The sequence below is a fragment of the Macrobrachium rosenbergii genome, chromosome 11 (genome assembly GCF_040412425.1).
Source record: "Macrobrachium rosenbergii isolate ZJJX-2024 chromosome 11, ASM4041242v1, whole genome shotgun sequence".
Lineage (NCBI taxonomy): Eukaryota > Metazoa > Arthropoda > Malacostraca > Decapoda > Palaemonidae > Macrobrachium > Macrobrachium rosenbergii.
In genome coordinates, this window is record NC_089751.1 from 19,442,135 (window position 1) to 19,459,820 (window position 17,686).

General features: G+C 34.4%; 1 long non-coding RNA gene across 1 annotated transcript in view; it reads left to right on the forward strand.

Annotated features, from left to right (window-relative positions):
- The window catches only part of LOC136843569 (uncharacterized), a 191,079-nt gene that overhangs the window by 28,328 nt on the left and 145,065 nt on the right, over positions 1 to 17,686 (forward strand). The window contains exon 3 of the long non-coding RNA XR_010854588.1: positions 8,669 to 8,833. This is a non-coding gene — a long non-coding RNA (uncharacterized lncRNA). The remainder of the gene's footprint in view (positions 1 to 8,668; positions 8,834 to 17,686) is intronic.

Consider the following 17,686-nt stretch of genomic DNA (forward strand, 5'->3'; position numbering starts at 1 on the left):
TTTTTATAAAGGCTCATTAATATATTGAATTGCAAGTATTTTATTATATTATTATATTTTATTATATTTTTCTTTGCTTTAGACTACAATGAACTGGGGAAAGTGGGAGATACGTTAGAGTAGGGGACCAGTAGTAGAGGCCTTTGCTATTGCTCCCCTTACTCCTTGATCCCCATGATGACAACGACTTAACTCCTACTACAAATGACGGGGCTCCTTGAAAGTCGTTATGATTTAGGCAAATGGTGCCTATGTAATCCCCCACCAAACATCTAGCTACTCGCTGTTACAAGTTGAACACCGAATTTCTGGGCCGTCTTTTTTTGTATATGTCTGAGGTCCTTCAAAGTTACGCTATATATGAATAACGGTTTTATTCAGGTCTCTTGATGCTTGCCAGTGGCAAGTAGTAGTTAACATTTTAGTTAATATGCGGACTAGAAACGTATATTGGTAATAAATTTTTCTTTATACTTGCGGTACGATAGCGCGTTTTTTTATTTTACTGAACATTCGAATTCCGATGAGGTAAACTAGCCTGATATGGCAGTACATAAAGAGTAGTCAATAAAATGTTATTAATGTTGAAAGGCGCCAAAGTCAAACCTATGAATCAACGAAAAATTCATGAATAATGTTTACAAGTTACGTTACGTCTATAAATATAATTTTTCATTTGTATTTTCCTTCGGATGTGAAATCCGTATTTGAACCATAAAGGTCTTCCATTTGCGAACAAGGTATGTTCAAGCACCACGTAAGTGATTGCATGATTTTTAAAACTGAAAATGATATCTAATGATTCAAAATTCTTTCAAATATAAATTAAATGAATTAATAAATATATTAAATTAACAGCTATCTGTTTCCAAGAATAAACAAGTAAAAAATGCGCCGAAGTTTCTTCGACGCAGTCAGGTTTTCTGTACAACCGCTACAGCGTATAATCAAGGCCACCGAAAATAGATCTAGCTTTCAGTGGTCTCGGTATAATGCTGTATGAGCCGCGGCCCATGAAACTTTAACCATGACCCGGTGGTGGCCTGTCCTATATCGTTGCCAGAAGCACGCTTATGGCTAAGTTTAACCTTGAATAAAAACTACTGAGGCAAGAGGGCTGCAATTTGGTATGTTTGATAATTGAAGGGTGGGTGATCAACATGCTAATTTGCAGCCCTGTAGCCTCAGTAGTTTTTAAGATCTGAGAGCGGACAGGAAAAGTGCGGACAGAAAAAAGTGCGGACAGAATAAAGTGCGGACGGACAGATAAAACTGGCACAATAGTTTTCTATTACAGAAAACTAAAATGAGGAAAATATCACTGAACAAATCATGAACTTTTGAAAGTACTTGGAACATTTAGCCTTTTTTTCTTAAGTCATGGTAGTTTTGCCTTTGATTAACAACCTTACTGAATTGAGGATATATTCTTTTACAGCCACTCTGATAATTTGGAGAGCCGGTTAATGATGTGTTGGGAAATAATTTCTTGGTTATATACTGAGAATGCCATAGAATGAATAATTTTAGCATAAAATTGTCACGTATTCCACAAACAGCTATTTTAGGCTATGGAATTTATTTCTTAATAGCAACTGAAATTTTTATTTAATTTTTTTTCATTATATAAGCATTTACATGTAAATCACAATTCCCTTAAAGTGATTTCCAATCTCTCTCTCTCTCTCTCTCTCTCTCTCTCTCTCTCTCTCTCTCTCTCTCTCTCTCTCTCTCTCTCTCTCTCGTGAAACGAACTGTTTTCACTGATAGCTGTGAGAATTCATTTTCATTTTTGAGTGAGGACTCGATTATTGGCTGATTTTTGGGACTGATCGCACCAATCACGGAAGAAATGAGGTTTTTTAAATTCCGATCGGCCTGGCACCGAGATCCTTAACATATAAATTATATTTTCCTACGGCCATCGCATTACATAACGTTCCAGCCCAGATCAGCTTTAAGCTCTCTCTCAACAGAAAGCGAGGAAAAGTACCGGGACCAGTTGAGTGTGATGGCATTAAGTCTCCGAAAGACGGGGAAAAATGGTTCCTCTTCATGGCTAGTTGTTTAGATATAATGGAGTCTGAAAGACTACTTGAACTCAAATCTTTTTTTTTTTTTTTTTTACCTCTCTCCCTCCATTTTTAAATCAGACTCCATTGCCCGCTACCGGAGATTTTCAGTCATAATGAATAAATTTATATGTTTTCTCAAGTATTAAACGTGTTTTTGTTCGTTGCAAGAAAAATTTGTGCCTGGAAATTATTAGATGTTAAAAGAATAATTACCAGTATTATATCATGCTCTTACGATATATTATAGAAAACATCTTTCCTGAAGGAGGTCACATTGCTCGTATAATCGCAGTCACCAGTTGACAGTTATTTAAGGGTACTTGAAAATGCCTTTGTTTTCCCATGATAATTATTATGACCCTATACCTAGGTCAGATAGGGTCATAATCTCTTACTGTATCTGTTTTAAGAACAGCATCTTATCATCTTACACCCCTAAGATTCTCTGGTAGCGGTGGCCAGCCCTGGGTCAGCAAATTCCTTCTCCCTCGTCGACTCCTCTCACTGAATCTATACTCAAAGGCCTACTGGAATTAAACGCTGAGATACAAAACTAGACTTTATTTGCAAATTTAATGAAAGTAATTCAGCGAAAGCTACGGTCATGAAATGGGGTGTTTCACACTCCCCACAAATGGAAATCTTAACTAGAGGAAATTCTGATGCACAATCCATCGAATTAATGATTCTAGACCAACCAGTACTAGTGACTAACACGCTGGTCATCAGATTAAATAAACAGGTCATCATTATTCTCGACCACAATAAATGTCAGAGTGTATGTGAAAATAAACACCACTTCCAAAATATTCGTCCTCTCAGGACGAACTCAGAATTCCTGTTAAAAGAAACATATGTTAAAACCTGAAATGGTGTTTAAATAAATCAGTATTCAAAACGTAAAAATACGCAATGGTGAACCAAACGGGAAAATGCACAATGGACAAACAGAGGAATTTCACTGCAACACAAATGCGGTATTTCCACATAATGTCTAGAAAAGATATGTGTTCATGGGTTATCTTACTCACTTCTATGGCCGCAAATAACAGATCTTCATAGTGGCAGTTCTTAAACACTGCATAACAAGCAAATCATACCCAGCCACAAAACGAAGTCCCCTTGCTATTGTCTGTTCCTCTCATAATATACCATAAGAGAGTGCACGCACATACCCACTCACTTATCACTTCTCTCCGGAAGCTTGACGAGACTGGTTCAATGTTTGAAGGATCACACTGTCTCCACGCACTTAGGCTGTGATCAGAAAGCGCAAAGGAATGCGTCAGATATCCGCTGTATCTAACTGTGTCAACCTCCAACGCCAGCATAACTGCACCGGCCAGATGTACTTCTGACAGGCCAGCACATAGTTCGTCTCAAGACTTAATATATTTATAAGGTTTATATTAACGTTCTAAGAATTGTTATGAATATTCCTAGTCTGCACTCCTTCTCTGTTTAATTTTTATAAACAAGTAAGATGATTTCCAGACTACTGGCTTTTTTTTTATCACATGCTACTACGTCCAAGATCTTATTTGGAACAAACACACACACATATGTATATATATACAGTATATATATATATATATATATATATATATATATATATATATATATATATATATATATATATATATATATATATATATATATATATATATATATATAATACCCTTTCCAGGAAGATAAAATATTCAAAAGAAAGATACTCATGCTTATCTTTGATGTAATGGAAAAATGAATGTATATTTGCCTGTAAGGGTAATAGAATTTCTGAAAATAAAATAAAAATATGCAGCTTCACGAAGCGGACGAGAAGAAATCGATGAAAGTTGAAAATAATTTTTGTGAATCCGCTTACTCCAATAACAAGTGAACGTGGGAATTGGATTACGCCCGTGAATACTTTTAGAATACATGACTTGCAACGGATTTTGGTTTTGCCTAGACTCTACGTACTTCAATATCAATATCAGTGTATTAGAGAAATATTTAACTGACGACATAACTATATAATGGTTTATTTGAATTTCTAAATTTCTAGTTACATATTGGGACTAGATTATGGTTTGAATATTTTATTTCAAAAATTTTCATTAAACTTATTGTATAGGTGAATATCTCCTTCCAAATCATTTCGGTAAAATCTTATTCTCCTTCGGTAAAATATGTGTGATTTCCAACCTCCTTTTCAATAGCCCCAAATTATGCCTGTAACGATCATAGAATTGTCGAACCCTGGTTACCTTATAAGTGTTTGAACGAAATAACTCTTCAATCTTTAAATAGCATAATCATTATAGCTCTACTCTTTATATTTCGTAAACATGAAAAAATGACTCCTCATTCTTTTTTTAAATGATGATAGTTCAGCCTTCTAACTCTTCCCCCTTGTCTTTCTAAATAATTGAAGTAGTTTCCGTGAGTGACCCATTTCCATTCCATTTATTCCATTTTTACATTCCCGAAGAATAGCAAGACTGTTGAATGCAGGTTTATCTTAGCCATTATCCGATATCTAGTGTTCACATTCATCCTTTGCAATATAGTTTCTATGTAGAAAAGGGTTAAGGTTTTACTTGTATTGTTTTCCTTAGTAATTTCAAGATTCATAACAAATTTTGTCCCAGACTTTACATTAAAACTGTGTTCTGTGAATACATAGCTTTTTAGTTTTTGTAAAAGAAAACTGTTGAGATGGCTATTTGTCAGTCCGTCCGCACTTTTTCTGTCCGCCCTCAGATCTTAAAATCAACTGAGGCTAGAGGCTGCAAATTGGTATGGTTGATCATCCACCTCCAATCATCAAACATAACAAATTGCAGCCCACTAACCTCATTAGTTTTATTTTATTCAAGGTTAAAGTTAGTCGTGATCATGCGCCTGGAACCGCTATAGGTGCCAACAACACCGGCCACCACCGGAACGTGGCTGAAAGTTTCATGGGCCTCGGTGAGAGTTTCATACAGCATTATACGCTGTACAGAAAACTCGATTGCGCCGAAGAAACTTCGGCGCATTTTTTAATTGTTATTTTTCGAAGAGAATATGGACGTAGTATTGAATTTGAAACCTCTGAAGAAACTTAAGTTCCTATACATCATTTCTCATCTATACTCTCCAGATTTTAACGAAAGTTATGTTTTAAACACTTGGAGACATCGACTTTATTCCAACTTTGTTAACTGGGAAGTTCGTTAAGATCAAATATTCAAGTCAGGGACGATTCATCCGGGATTAAAAGATGGGGAATGGCTGAGAAGAGACAGAACACAATAAAAGAATCTTTATCGCTACATATCATGGAGGTGATGAAAATATTAGAATCTTACGCAACTATAGTTTACTGCAGAGGATTTTGTGGTTATAAGGGTTTCTCATCTTTACTCAGACTCACAAGGTGTCGGATTTATCAGTGAAGAAATAATATTCTATAGGACAGTTTTGTATGATAAACCTGATAAAATCATTCGTGGCATTACGGAAGTTAACTGTTAAAATCGGAAGGCTTACAGGATAAGAAACCACAAGTCAGCCATTAACTGATGTTGAGAGGAAGATGATTATTCTGGTAGGATCCAGAAAGAGCTTTACAATTCTTATAAAAGAAAAACTTTAGCAAAGAATGGCTCCAAAATCAATTATTTTGCAAGTGACAGAGGAAAAAAATAGTTGCTGGCACATGAAAGATTTTCATTCTTTGTAATATCAAGAATCAATTATTTTATTAAATAAATAAATACTCGTACAAAAATTGCTTAAATACTTTGGAAGTGACGGTAATAAATTGAATTAAGTGATATTCGGTAAAGTATGAGTAATTAATTCCATTTTAATTCACCTTACTTATCATTAACGTGGACCTAAGTCATTTGTCTTTGCCACTAATATATATACAGTATATATATATATATATATATATATATATATATATATATATATATATATATATATATATATATATGTGTGTGTGTGTGTGTGTGTGTGTGTGTGTGTGTGTGTGTGTATATATATATATATATATATATATATATATATATATATATATATATATATATATATATATATATATATATATATATATATATATATATATATACACACACACACATATATATATATATATATATATATATATATATATATATATATATATATATATACTGTATATATACACATATATATACATTTTTTTGATTGTGTGTTAGTGTGTCGGCGAACTGTTCATATGTTAATAGAAACAATTCTCATATAAATCTCGGTATCTGATAGGGCAACTAGCTGCAGTATGCATGAATGGCTGGAATTTACTGTGAAAGATCGAATCTGCTTACTCGTTGTGCTTAATTATTACGAATAATTTCACGGTAAAAATAAAAAGCATTTTGAAAGTGGCAACATGGCAACAGTACGGTTTCTGTAAAGATGTCTCCAGCCATCTAAATGAGCTGTTTCTCAATTAGATTTCCTTTGACGTCTGGGAAATTTGATTAACTCACGGTGTTGAAATTTGTGCCATGTAATTTTCCGAAAGGCAATGTGAAATTCAGTAAAATTCATACTTCTCTGTTGCATTCCATCTCTAGAAAATTTCTTTCGGCTTCAACTTACTGGTGAAAACGGGAAAATTTATGTAGGAATGTGAAGAGAATGTTCAAAATATAGTTTCCAAATATCTGGAAAGTTCAGGCAAGAAAATCAATCGTATTATGAAATAGTGAAGTGCGTTTGATATCTAACTCATCCTTCAGAATTTATGGAAAGAATATTTTGCAATATTATTGTTCTGAAAACTTCTGGACTGGACTGCGTAACCACACTGATGATAAAGCTTCATTCATTAACGGGGATTTCATGCTGTTCCTAGAGTGATTACTTTCTTCTTTAGAAAAAAAAAAACGTTGCCCTCACCACTCTCAAAGTTGGTATTTCCTGAAGAGTTCTTCTTTTGTTTAATCCTCTTACATTAAAAGATTTCCGTGTGATTTATAATCTCGGCTTTTATTTTTTTCCTGTAGCAAAGTTGGGCAACTTAGTAAATAAGTTTATATGCAAACGAAATAAAAAAAAAAAAAACTGACTTTTTTACAACAGCACTGGGGAGTTTCATTTATTTAACCGGGCCTTACATTTCTGTTTAAATTCTGAAACTATTTGAAGAAATCTGAATCTGAATGAATTCACCGGAGGTAGTCCAGTCATATAAACGATTTGGTTCCTTTCTTTTTCTACGAAAAATTTTAATCTATTTATGAAAAAATCCAGACGTTACAAAAATTAAATATATTAACAGAGATGATTTTTACTCTTTATGTTCGGAACTTTTAACACACTACTATTGCACTATTGCTTTCTTAATGTTTTTTTGTGATAGGGTATGTTTTTTCTATAAACTAAATGAAGGAAAATGAAATGGGAAAGTCTTAGAGAAGGGTGAACTGGGCTGCGTTCACATATACAGTATAAGGTTTTTAATCTAATTTCTATGAATTTTCGAAGCAAGGTTTTCCATAACTGAGCCATAAGTTTTCCTATCTTTCATTATCTTTTTTTTTGTTTGTTCAACAACTGTATGTCCAGTAATACCAGTTATAATGCATTGTTCACAACAAACGATGTGAAAGACAAGTAATTTTTCGGTTAAAGGATTCATCTTAATTGTCCAGTTATGTCAGTAGAAAACAAAATTTGAAAAACTATGTATTTTTTAAAACTTAATTTTTGTATACTAGTAGGCAAATGCTATCGCTTGTAAAGTTCAGGAAGCAAAAAAAAAAAAAAAAAAAAAAATATATATATATATATATATATATATATATATATATATATATATATATATAAAAAATAAAAGAAGAAATACAATTCCAGAAATATTTTAAAACCATTTCCCTCAATATACGAGGCTCATGTGAATCGTTTTCATCCCAAAATACATTTCGCATTTCATCTTCCCGCATGCTTTTATGATATTATTTCGCCACATGTGTTCTCTGGTTTCATCTCTTCCCAGGCAGCGCGCGGTAATATCTTTCTAAATAAAACGTAAATTCTCTTCCTCTTACGTCATTTGCACGGATTCATCCTCCTTTACGGTGTACCTGTTATTATATTCGTAAAATATTTGCATTCTTTTAGCATTTTTTTACATAAATTGCACCACATTCTAGAATGTAGATTTTATCTATTGTTCTCTGTCAGTTATACTGATACTCATTCTTAAGAAGGATGCTAAATGAGATAAGCCAAGGGTTCTACTACGTCTTTTCTTAGACAAAAGAAGATGATGTTATTTATAAATGTCAGGCATACATATTCAGTTGAGCGTTATAGTCTAGTGGTTGTGACCTTATAAATGTCGTGCGCACACATCTGTTTCAACTTTAAAGTGTAGTCGTTGTGCTGCTTGTAATATTAGCGAGAAGGCCGGAACCGGTTACCCTATAATGAAGAAATGATATGAAGTAGAGAAATAAGTACTAAGATCTATAGCGAGTGCTGACCTGCGCAGAAAAATGGTAAATGGTAGGAGACTGCCGTTTAGAAATATAATAGTATATTTTTTTTACCTCGTGCTTTTTCCCTTTCAGGGACTGACCGCAGATAATGTCTACACTTACGCTCTTAGCAAGTATTTTTGAGATGAGATTTCCATCCAAATTGCCTTCTTTGCCCTGCCTGCTACCACCTCTTCCAAATACTAATCAAGTCAATGGGGCACAATGAACTTGCCAGAAATTAAGCTCAAAAGCCCGGTAAGTGCGTGTGTTATGTGTTTATTTATGTTTAAGTAAACTACACAAATCTTAGGTTAAACTTCACTGATTTGCTTGTTTACATTATAGATGAACCCCTTGATGCATCATCTTGAAATAAGGTGATATAATTAATGTAAATCTCCTGGGCTTGTTTCTTTTTGAGGCTGACGATGTTACAGTGTAATTTCTAAATAGCAATATTCATCAAAGTAATAGCACTTTCTGGATTCACGATAATGGATATTTCTTTCATGATAAAATTTTCAACCTGATTCAGCCATTAACATTACTGTTGATAAATTGTTTATAGTTCAGATATGGTGACGACACAAAAACGACATGAAGTTGGTTGCAAAAATATAAAACTTAATAAATAATAAAGGGCGCGTGTATGAAACATGAAACTGGAAATCGTTAGAGAAAAGAATAGAAGAGCATGAAAAAATATAAGCTGTGCACAGGATAATCGAGTATTTTTTTATATTAGTTGAAACATTCTATTTTATAATTAAATAAAGCAAAAAAAAAAAAACTAGTATAAAGTATGAATATCAGCTCCATTTATCTCAAAATTTCGAATTAACTTTCCTAGTAACTTACACGTAAAACGAATTTACATGATAAATACATCTGTCCCGTTCAGTATTAGAGAATTTAGCATCTGAGTTTAACATAATATTGATTGCAAAATATCCATGAAGCCATGTATGGAGATACTAGTTCATGCTGACTCGGTTAGTTAACAGTGCTATTACTTGGACAACTCAAACTTCACAAACAAGAACTCTCTTAGATGAAAGCACCACGGGGTAGACTAAATTCATAAAACAGATTATCGTAACAAACTACTTGTACTCAATCAGTGAAAATTTTTCCTCTGTAACACCTCTCATTTTTCACTGGGAATCGATGCGTCCAGGTCAGAATGTAGTTATGTATATATATACTCAGTTAATTTGTTATGTATGTATATATATATATATATATATATATATATATATATATATATATATATATATATATATATATATATATATATATATACATACACACACACATACATATACACACACACACACACACACACACACACACATACATATATATATATATATATATATATATATATATATATATATATATATATATATATATATATATATATATATATATATGTATATATATTATATGTACTGTATACTAGCTGGCCAACACAGCACTGCCCAGGAAAACTCTGAAAGACAGTTTACATGGAGGAGAAAGGAAAAAGGAAAGAGGAGGGGGGGAGGGAGGAGAGAGGGGGAGGGGAGGGGGAAGGAAGAGGGGGAGGGGTTTTTGCTGACGGGACCGACTGACAGTTCTACTTTTTTCATGGGAATGCTCACCCTTCGAACAGTCATGGGTGAACTTAACAGGCATTACTGTGGTGACTGTCTCTTTTATGTAGGTATCACTAAACCTGCCTTATTACCTTAGTTGGGTAAAATGATGGCCACATGCCAAATTCTGTCTAGATCGGCCAAGTGGTTACCAAATAAGTTACAAAGGAATGGGGTAGGGGTTTGAAACCTACCCTATTATCTAAGTTGGGTCAAATGATGGCCACGTGCCAAATTTTGTCTAGATCAGTCAAGAGGTCACCACATAAGTTACAAAGGAAAGGGGGAAGGGGGTACAGGTTTAAAACCTACCCTATTATTTAAGTTGGGTCACAGATGGCCTTGTGCCAAATTTGGTCTAGATCGGTTTTGCGGTTCCCACGTTAACTTGGAAGTTGGAAGGGGAATGGGGAAGGGGAAGGGGAAGGTGGTATGGGTTTGAAACCTACCCTAATTATCAAAGTATGTTCAAATGATGGTCACGTGTCAAATCTTGTCTACAAGAAGTTACCACATAAGTTTAAAGGGAAGGGGGAAGGGGGACGGGAGAAGGGGGTTTGGAAGGGGGAACGGGTTTGAAACCTGCCCTATTATCTGGCTGGGTCAAATGATGGTCACGCGCCAAATTTTTTCGAGATCGGTCAAGCGGTTACCAAAAAAGTTACAAAGGGAAGGGGAAAGGTGGTGTGGATTTGAAACCTACCCTATTATCTAAGTATAGTCAAGTGATGGCCACTTGCCAAATTTTTTCTAGATCGGTCGGATAGATACCACGTAAGTTACAAAGGGAATGGGGAAGGGGGATGAGGAAGGGGAAGGGAAGGGGGTACGGTTTACAACCTACCCTCTTATCTTAGTTCGGTCAAATGATGGCCTCGTGCCAAATTTTGTCTAGGTCGATCAAGTAACTTTACACGAATAAATATCGATAAAAGTGAGAGGTGTGAGGAGACAAAGACAATGGTAAGAACTGGGCTCGAAAACAATGAACATGATGAACTAGATGTGTAAGGCTCACCACGCTATTAATATATGCTATTCCTAAGAACAAGGGCCGCAGACGAAAAAGCTGCGAATTGCGAAAGTTAATCACGAAAAAATTTAGTGTGGACTTTTCTGCGAAAGCTTGAGTACAATGTCCATAATTTGCAATATCCATTGCCATAACTGTTAAACACACCCATGTTCCTAATACCTGATTTGAAACGGGCGACAAATATTGGAACCTTAGCATTAGGATTAAATTCCACCGTTAGCCAACTTCACAAATGATGATAGTACTTTAATAAGAGAATGAAAAACCAAGAGATGGATTCCGGTAGTCTAGCAGACCCTATTACGTTTAGACTGCGAGCCAAGAAGAACTTTCTCTCGCCTTTGCAGAGACTTGATGTCATCACACTCAACTGGTCTCGGTTCTTTTCCTCGCATTTTTTTGAAAGAGAGCTTAAAGCTGATCTAGGCTGCAGCATTATGTAATAGGATGGCCGGTGGAAAATATAATTTATATGTTAAAGATTCCCAGCTCTCTGTGTCAGACCGATCGGAATTTTAAAAACCTCATTTCTTCCCTGATTGGCGCGATCGGTCCCAAAAATCAGCTGATATTCAAGTCTTCCTCAAAAATGAAAGAGAATTTTTACAGTTACCAGGGTAAAGCAGACTTCATTATACGAGAGAGAGAGAGAGAGAGAGAGAGAGAGAGAGAGAGAGAGAGAGAGAGAGAGAGAGAGGGGGCAGGGGAGAGCACAGGATATCCTAAAATGAGTTTTGTTTAGAATAACTACTTTTTGTTTTATTAGCTCACTATTAATTTGAGTCTTATGTATAGGCATCTCTTGTGAAGTCCGTTTCACTAAAATTACGGAAATATCGGGTAATGTTGTGGAATTTTAAAAAGCTATATTCAGTTCTTCTTTGGAGGGATGGCTAGAGCTCTCGGTTAGCACGCTGTTGGCCCAGCGTTCGAGTCTCCGTCCGGCCAGTGAAGAATTAGAGGAATTTATTTCTGGTGATAGAAATTAATTTCTCGTCATAATGTGGTTCGGATTCCACAATAAGCTGTAGGTCCCGTTGCTAGGTAACCAATTGGTTCTTAGCCACGTTAAATAAGTCTAATCCTTCGGGCAAGCCCTAGGAGAGCTGTTAATCAGCTCGGTGGTCTGGTTAAACTAAGATATACTTAAACTTTTCACACCTGTACCGTATCTGGATGTGACATCTTACATCTTATATTGTAAGAATCAGTGAACTACCATTCAATGTTTAGTATGACAGAATGAAGGCTTCTTTTGCAGTCTACTAAACGAGAATAAAGTAAACGATTCAGTGGTGAAATATACTTTAAAATCTCAGTTTGAGTTAAGAAAAAAAATAACAGTAAAACCGAATATGATGTAATCATCAAAGTTCCAGTTGTGTGCCTAGGTCTAAATTTGGGCTCCTCCGACTATAATTTTGACTTAATACAGTATTGAGAAAATCTTGTTTCACTCTCTAAAATGAATAGGAAAAATATCGCAACTTCATAATTTGCAGTTTACCTCTATGTAATAATGTATATGATTCATACCGTTATTACGAGCTGGGCTTCGGAATATCCCATGCGTGATTCGACTACATTCATCAAACATGTATTAGTTTACCTTTCGTGCCTCCATAACACACGCAAGGAAACTAGTTCCATAGTCAATTATGTAGTGAAGAAACCGATAATTTTTATGTGACAGGATTGCACCATGTTTTTTGCTGATGTTTACTATACCACCACTGTATTGATATGACTCTGGTCAAGTAATGCCTGACGGTGGAATAAAATTATACTGCATGGTATATTACTAGTCAGGAATTAACCACATCATCTGTATTCAGCCTTCCATAAAAATTATCTTACGTTGTCACATTATTTCTCTCTCTCTCTCTCTCTCTCTCTCTCTCTCTCTCTCTCTCTCTCTCTCTCTCTCTCTCTCTCATTGTTGTACCTCGGTTTTTGCTGCTGCAATATGTCAACGTGCTTTGCTGTAGATTAAGTTTTCGTTTTTTTAACCTTAGTCAATATTTTGGTCTTCGTTTATGCGGGAATTTGCATATTATTTAAATTTAATATAGTTTTTATTAAAATATTTGTCAGAAAATTTAATTTTTTTTAAGAATATGTCCTAAGATGTAGAGTCAGTGAGAGTAGTGTTCTTTATACAAAAATAAGTGCTAATTATGAGATAACCAGTATACCAGCAAGCAGTGAAAAACTAAGTTAAATGTAATTTGTTCAAAGTTTGGTAAACCAAATCGCTACTGAAAAATAAAACAGTGATAAAAATTATATTTTGCGGACAAATAAACAGAAGAAGGTGACCGTGTAAGGGAACAATGGCCAAATAAATTAGGGGAAGAAAAGTCTTGTTACCAGTAGCAGTAGCAGCTGCTAATGTCAGCCAAGACCACATAAAACTGAAGGCTTGTTGTTATTATTGGTTTAGAACCAATGCTGAATGTTAACAATAACAGTACATGAGTAATTACGCGTTGGCAGCATACAAAAAAAAAAAAAAAGAGTGATCTCCTACTGTAGAACCTGTGTTGCGAATTCCCCTTCCCTTTTTTATCTCGAAAAAGATTTTCCTCCCCTCTTGGTTTTTACTATTCTTCTGCTACATCCATTTCACAACTACAACTTATCCCGCCATACCAAAATTACTCATATATTTTCCCACCTAAAGCAATTTTTATCGTATATCCCTCTATTCCCCCTGCTCACTAAAAATGCAAGTTTTTCTCAGCTCTATTCATTTCATATACACCAGACATAATCCCTCTTTGTCCTTCTCACTCCTGAGCACACATTCTTTTAAACTTTGCTTCATTGAGTACCATAACATTCAGAAATCTATGTTATTTGAATAAACCAAATAACGTACGTTTCTTCTGGTCTGGACCACGTCCAAGTGCACTCAAAACAGTAAGTCTTAGAGTTTTAGTACACCCCTGTTCCCGTGCAAATTCAATACATTGTGCAAGCATCTAATCCGATGTTCCTTGCCAACTGATGAGTGTATATGTGTGTGTATATATATATATATATATATATATATATATATATATATATATATATATATATATATATATATATATATATATATATATATATATATATATATATATATATATATATATATATATATATATATATATATATATATATATATATATATATATATATATATATATATATATATATATATATATATATATATATATATATATATATATATATATATATAAACAAGAAATTACCACCTCATTCAACCACTGACTTTGGATGAGCTTATGCATGATACTTCAAAACAATAATTTCATGCACCTACGCACAAGGCTCATCAGCAAAGTGTCCAAGTCCACCTTAATATTAAGGCATTTCATTTCCAATTCCTCTTCTACATCATCGACACCTCACATTCGTGGTTATTCACTCTTTCCAGCACATATAAATCATTTACACTTTTCACAAACCTACCGCCCTCCATTCTTTACAAGTGACTAAATCATCTCATGTCTACATCATTTAAACACCTTTAACTATATATATTGCCACTCACAGACATGTACTGTATATGTGTTGAGTATATTATTTTTTCCAATTATAAGTCATTTTTCCCCTGCAGGCGGGATTCAGAGAGAAACGAAAAGTCTCTGCCACATTCATACTCCAACTCTTGAAATGTGAGCGAAAAAGCTATTCAGGACATTTCTACTTATGCGCATAACCAGAGAGCTCACCTGCAGTGTGTCAACTGTGTATCTTTCACACCTTCCCGCTTCCTGAATAAAGAGACCTTTCATTTCCAGCATATTTTCTGTCCACCTCGTCCTAAGTCTTCCTCTCCCCCTTCCTGTTTACACTTCTGAGTTATAATTTTTCAAAAAATTATACTATTTTCACCAAACTATCATCATTTTTACATGACCAAACCATCCCTGTACACTCTTGTCTACACTTTCGCCTACGATAATCCTGTTTAATACCTTTTTGTGCCTACACATTTCAAACCCTTCCATTCTTCCTATGTCACATATATTCTTCACATAATTCATCCTGATAGTTTCAATGCACCCTCAGCATCTAAATTTTCTTTCAATGCATTCCATTTAGTTCAACAATCCTTTCATATATTCCCATCTTGGCTTTAAGCCTCCTCCCAGTATATTGGCTATATGTACATCCTATATATAACCTCCATTCTCTCTGCACTAAAGCACTAAAATTGATTGCCTCTGCAGGATGTTACCCCTTCTGTGAATCAGTACATTCACTCAACTGCCATTAACGAATGAGAAATAGAAGAATGTGTAGCTGTATGGTAGTAAGGGAGAGCGATTGTTTACATCCATATACAATTACATATATTATTCCATTTTGATATTCCAGTTACTAAAACGTTAATTAGAGGTTAACATTTTACTAAATGTATTTCAGTTGTTCCTGAATAATTTATGGACGTCTGTCCTTTGAAACTTCCTTCGTATACGATTAATAATGTTGCTTTAAATCAGGATAAGTGCTAGTTTGACAACGATCGATTTTCCTAATTATACTGTATACATTTCGAATTCCCGTAATGTATTATTAAACGTCAACTGAAATTTCCAGCTAGGTGGATTTTCAACCTGTAGTGATTTACGAAATTGTTCAAAAATAGTAGCATCGTGAAACTAAGTACTGAATACTGATTTTCTGCGAACTTCATTCACTCTAGCGATTCGTAACTTACACGTTTGAAAAATTAAGAAAACTTTTTGTTTTAGAGCAAATTTTCTCTTAAAATCATCATCGTCATTACCTTAAACATTCACATCTTTTCGCTATCGAAGAGGCAGAGATAAGTGCGCGCAAACAGAAATAAATAAAGATCCCGCAAAAATATGCCACTGTGACATATGTATACTAATTGAAATTTTATTATGTAATGCCAAGAATATATCCATTGCGAAGAAGTAGGAGAGAAGGTGAGAGAAAGCGAGAGAGAGACAGAGAAAGAAGGGATGGAGAGAAATACCGCGAGTATAAATAAAAATAAAATTGTTAGACCTCCAAGCCAAAATCAAAATGGAAGTTACAGAATTCATGGGACAGAACTGAAATGAATGGGACCGGTGATCATCATTGGAAAATCATTAACAGGAAGTTTACGGGAGCCATTCCCACTATAGTGATTGGCATTCCGATTATAAAAAGAAAAAAGGGAAAAAAAAACAATTGGCTTTTCGTTAGATTGGACGTCTCCTCCATTTTCAGTTGATCAGTTTTTAATCCTCTGATCAATTTGGAAGAGAAAGATGACTGATTCTATTTTGCAGTTTTTTTTAATAGAAAAATATTTACATTAGTAAAAGGGAGTGTATTTGAACGGGTTAATAACAGGAACGTGTCATTAAAAACAATACAGAGTAATGTAATATTTTATGAAGATATGAACGGAAAGGAAGGCATTTATCTGAATAGGAAGTAAGACTAACGTAGGGCTTAGGATAATTTTGCTCCCGCAGTCAAGATAACTTTTGAAATTTAAATGAAGTTTTAAAATTAGAACTGCGAAATGTGTAAAGTCGAATCACCGAAGTTCATTAACCCCAGAGAAGATTAGAGATGGAATGGAATTGAGTGATCATGATTCCCTCTTTTTTTTTCGAAAATTACAAAGTTTTGCTCTTGGGAAATGCAATCAAGGCAACTGGAGAAGTTCCTATTGTATTTTCAGTGAATTGGAAAACCGGTGGGTTAATGGTGTGGTCGAGGAAAATGTATAAATTCAAATATTCTTTAAAATCAACAAAAAGTAGACATTATACCAAGGATTTTGATTTCTGTCATGAGTTACTATAAACATAAGAGTTTGCTTACTATAAACATAAGAGCTTGCGTTTTAAAAAATATGTAGATGTCAAAAAAGGTCACCAATAATGTCCAGAGTGTCAGTGTAGTTTTTCAGTACTCCAAATTACTAGAATGCATAGCAACTCAATATCTTGATATTTTCAACTAAAACAATTTGGCCCAGGAACACCTAAGTCATTAGACGATGCTCCCTTATTTTCCCTACCTTAAGACCAACCTTAAACATGTCTTTCGTATACGTCTTTTCGCAGTTCCGTTATTTAAATTTTTTTCAGTACGCACGTTACTAAAAGCACTGGGTCATGACAAGGTAATCTAGCCCATTCTATTAATAATAAGGGATAAGTCTATTTTAGTTCAGACATGGATACATCTGTCAAAATAAGAAGTATCAAATCTGAGCTAGAACAGAGACCTCATCATCATTGTAACATTACATTCCTGTTCGTAGCACATTTTAGTCTTTTTATAAGGTTTCGTATATATACTTTTTATGCCCTGGTAATGTCTTTCATGGAAGTATTGAAGACGCTCTTGTATAAACATTGAATTAAAATCCTTCTAGTATCAATAATAAAA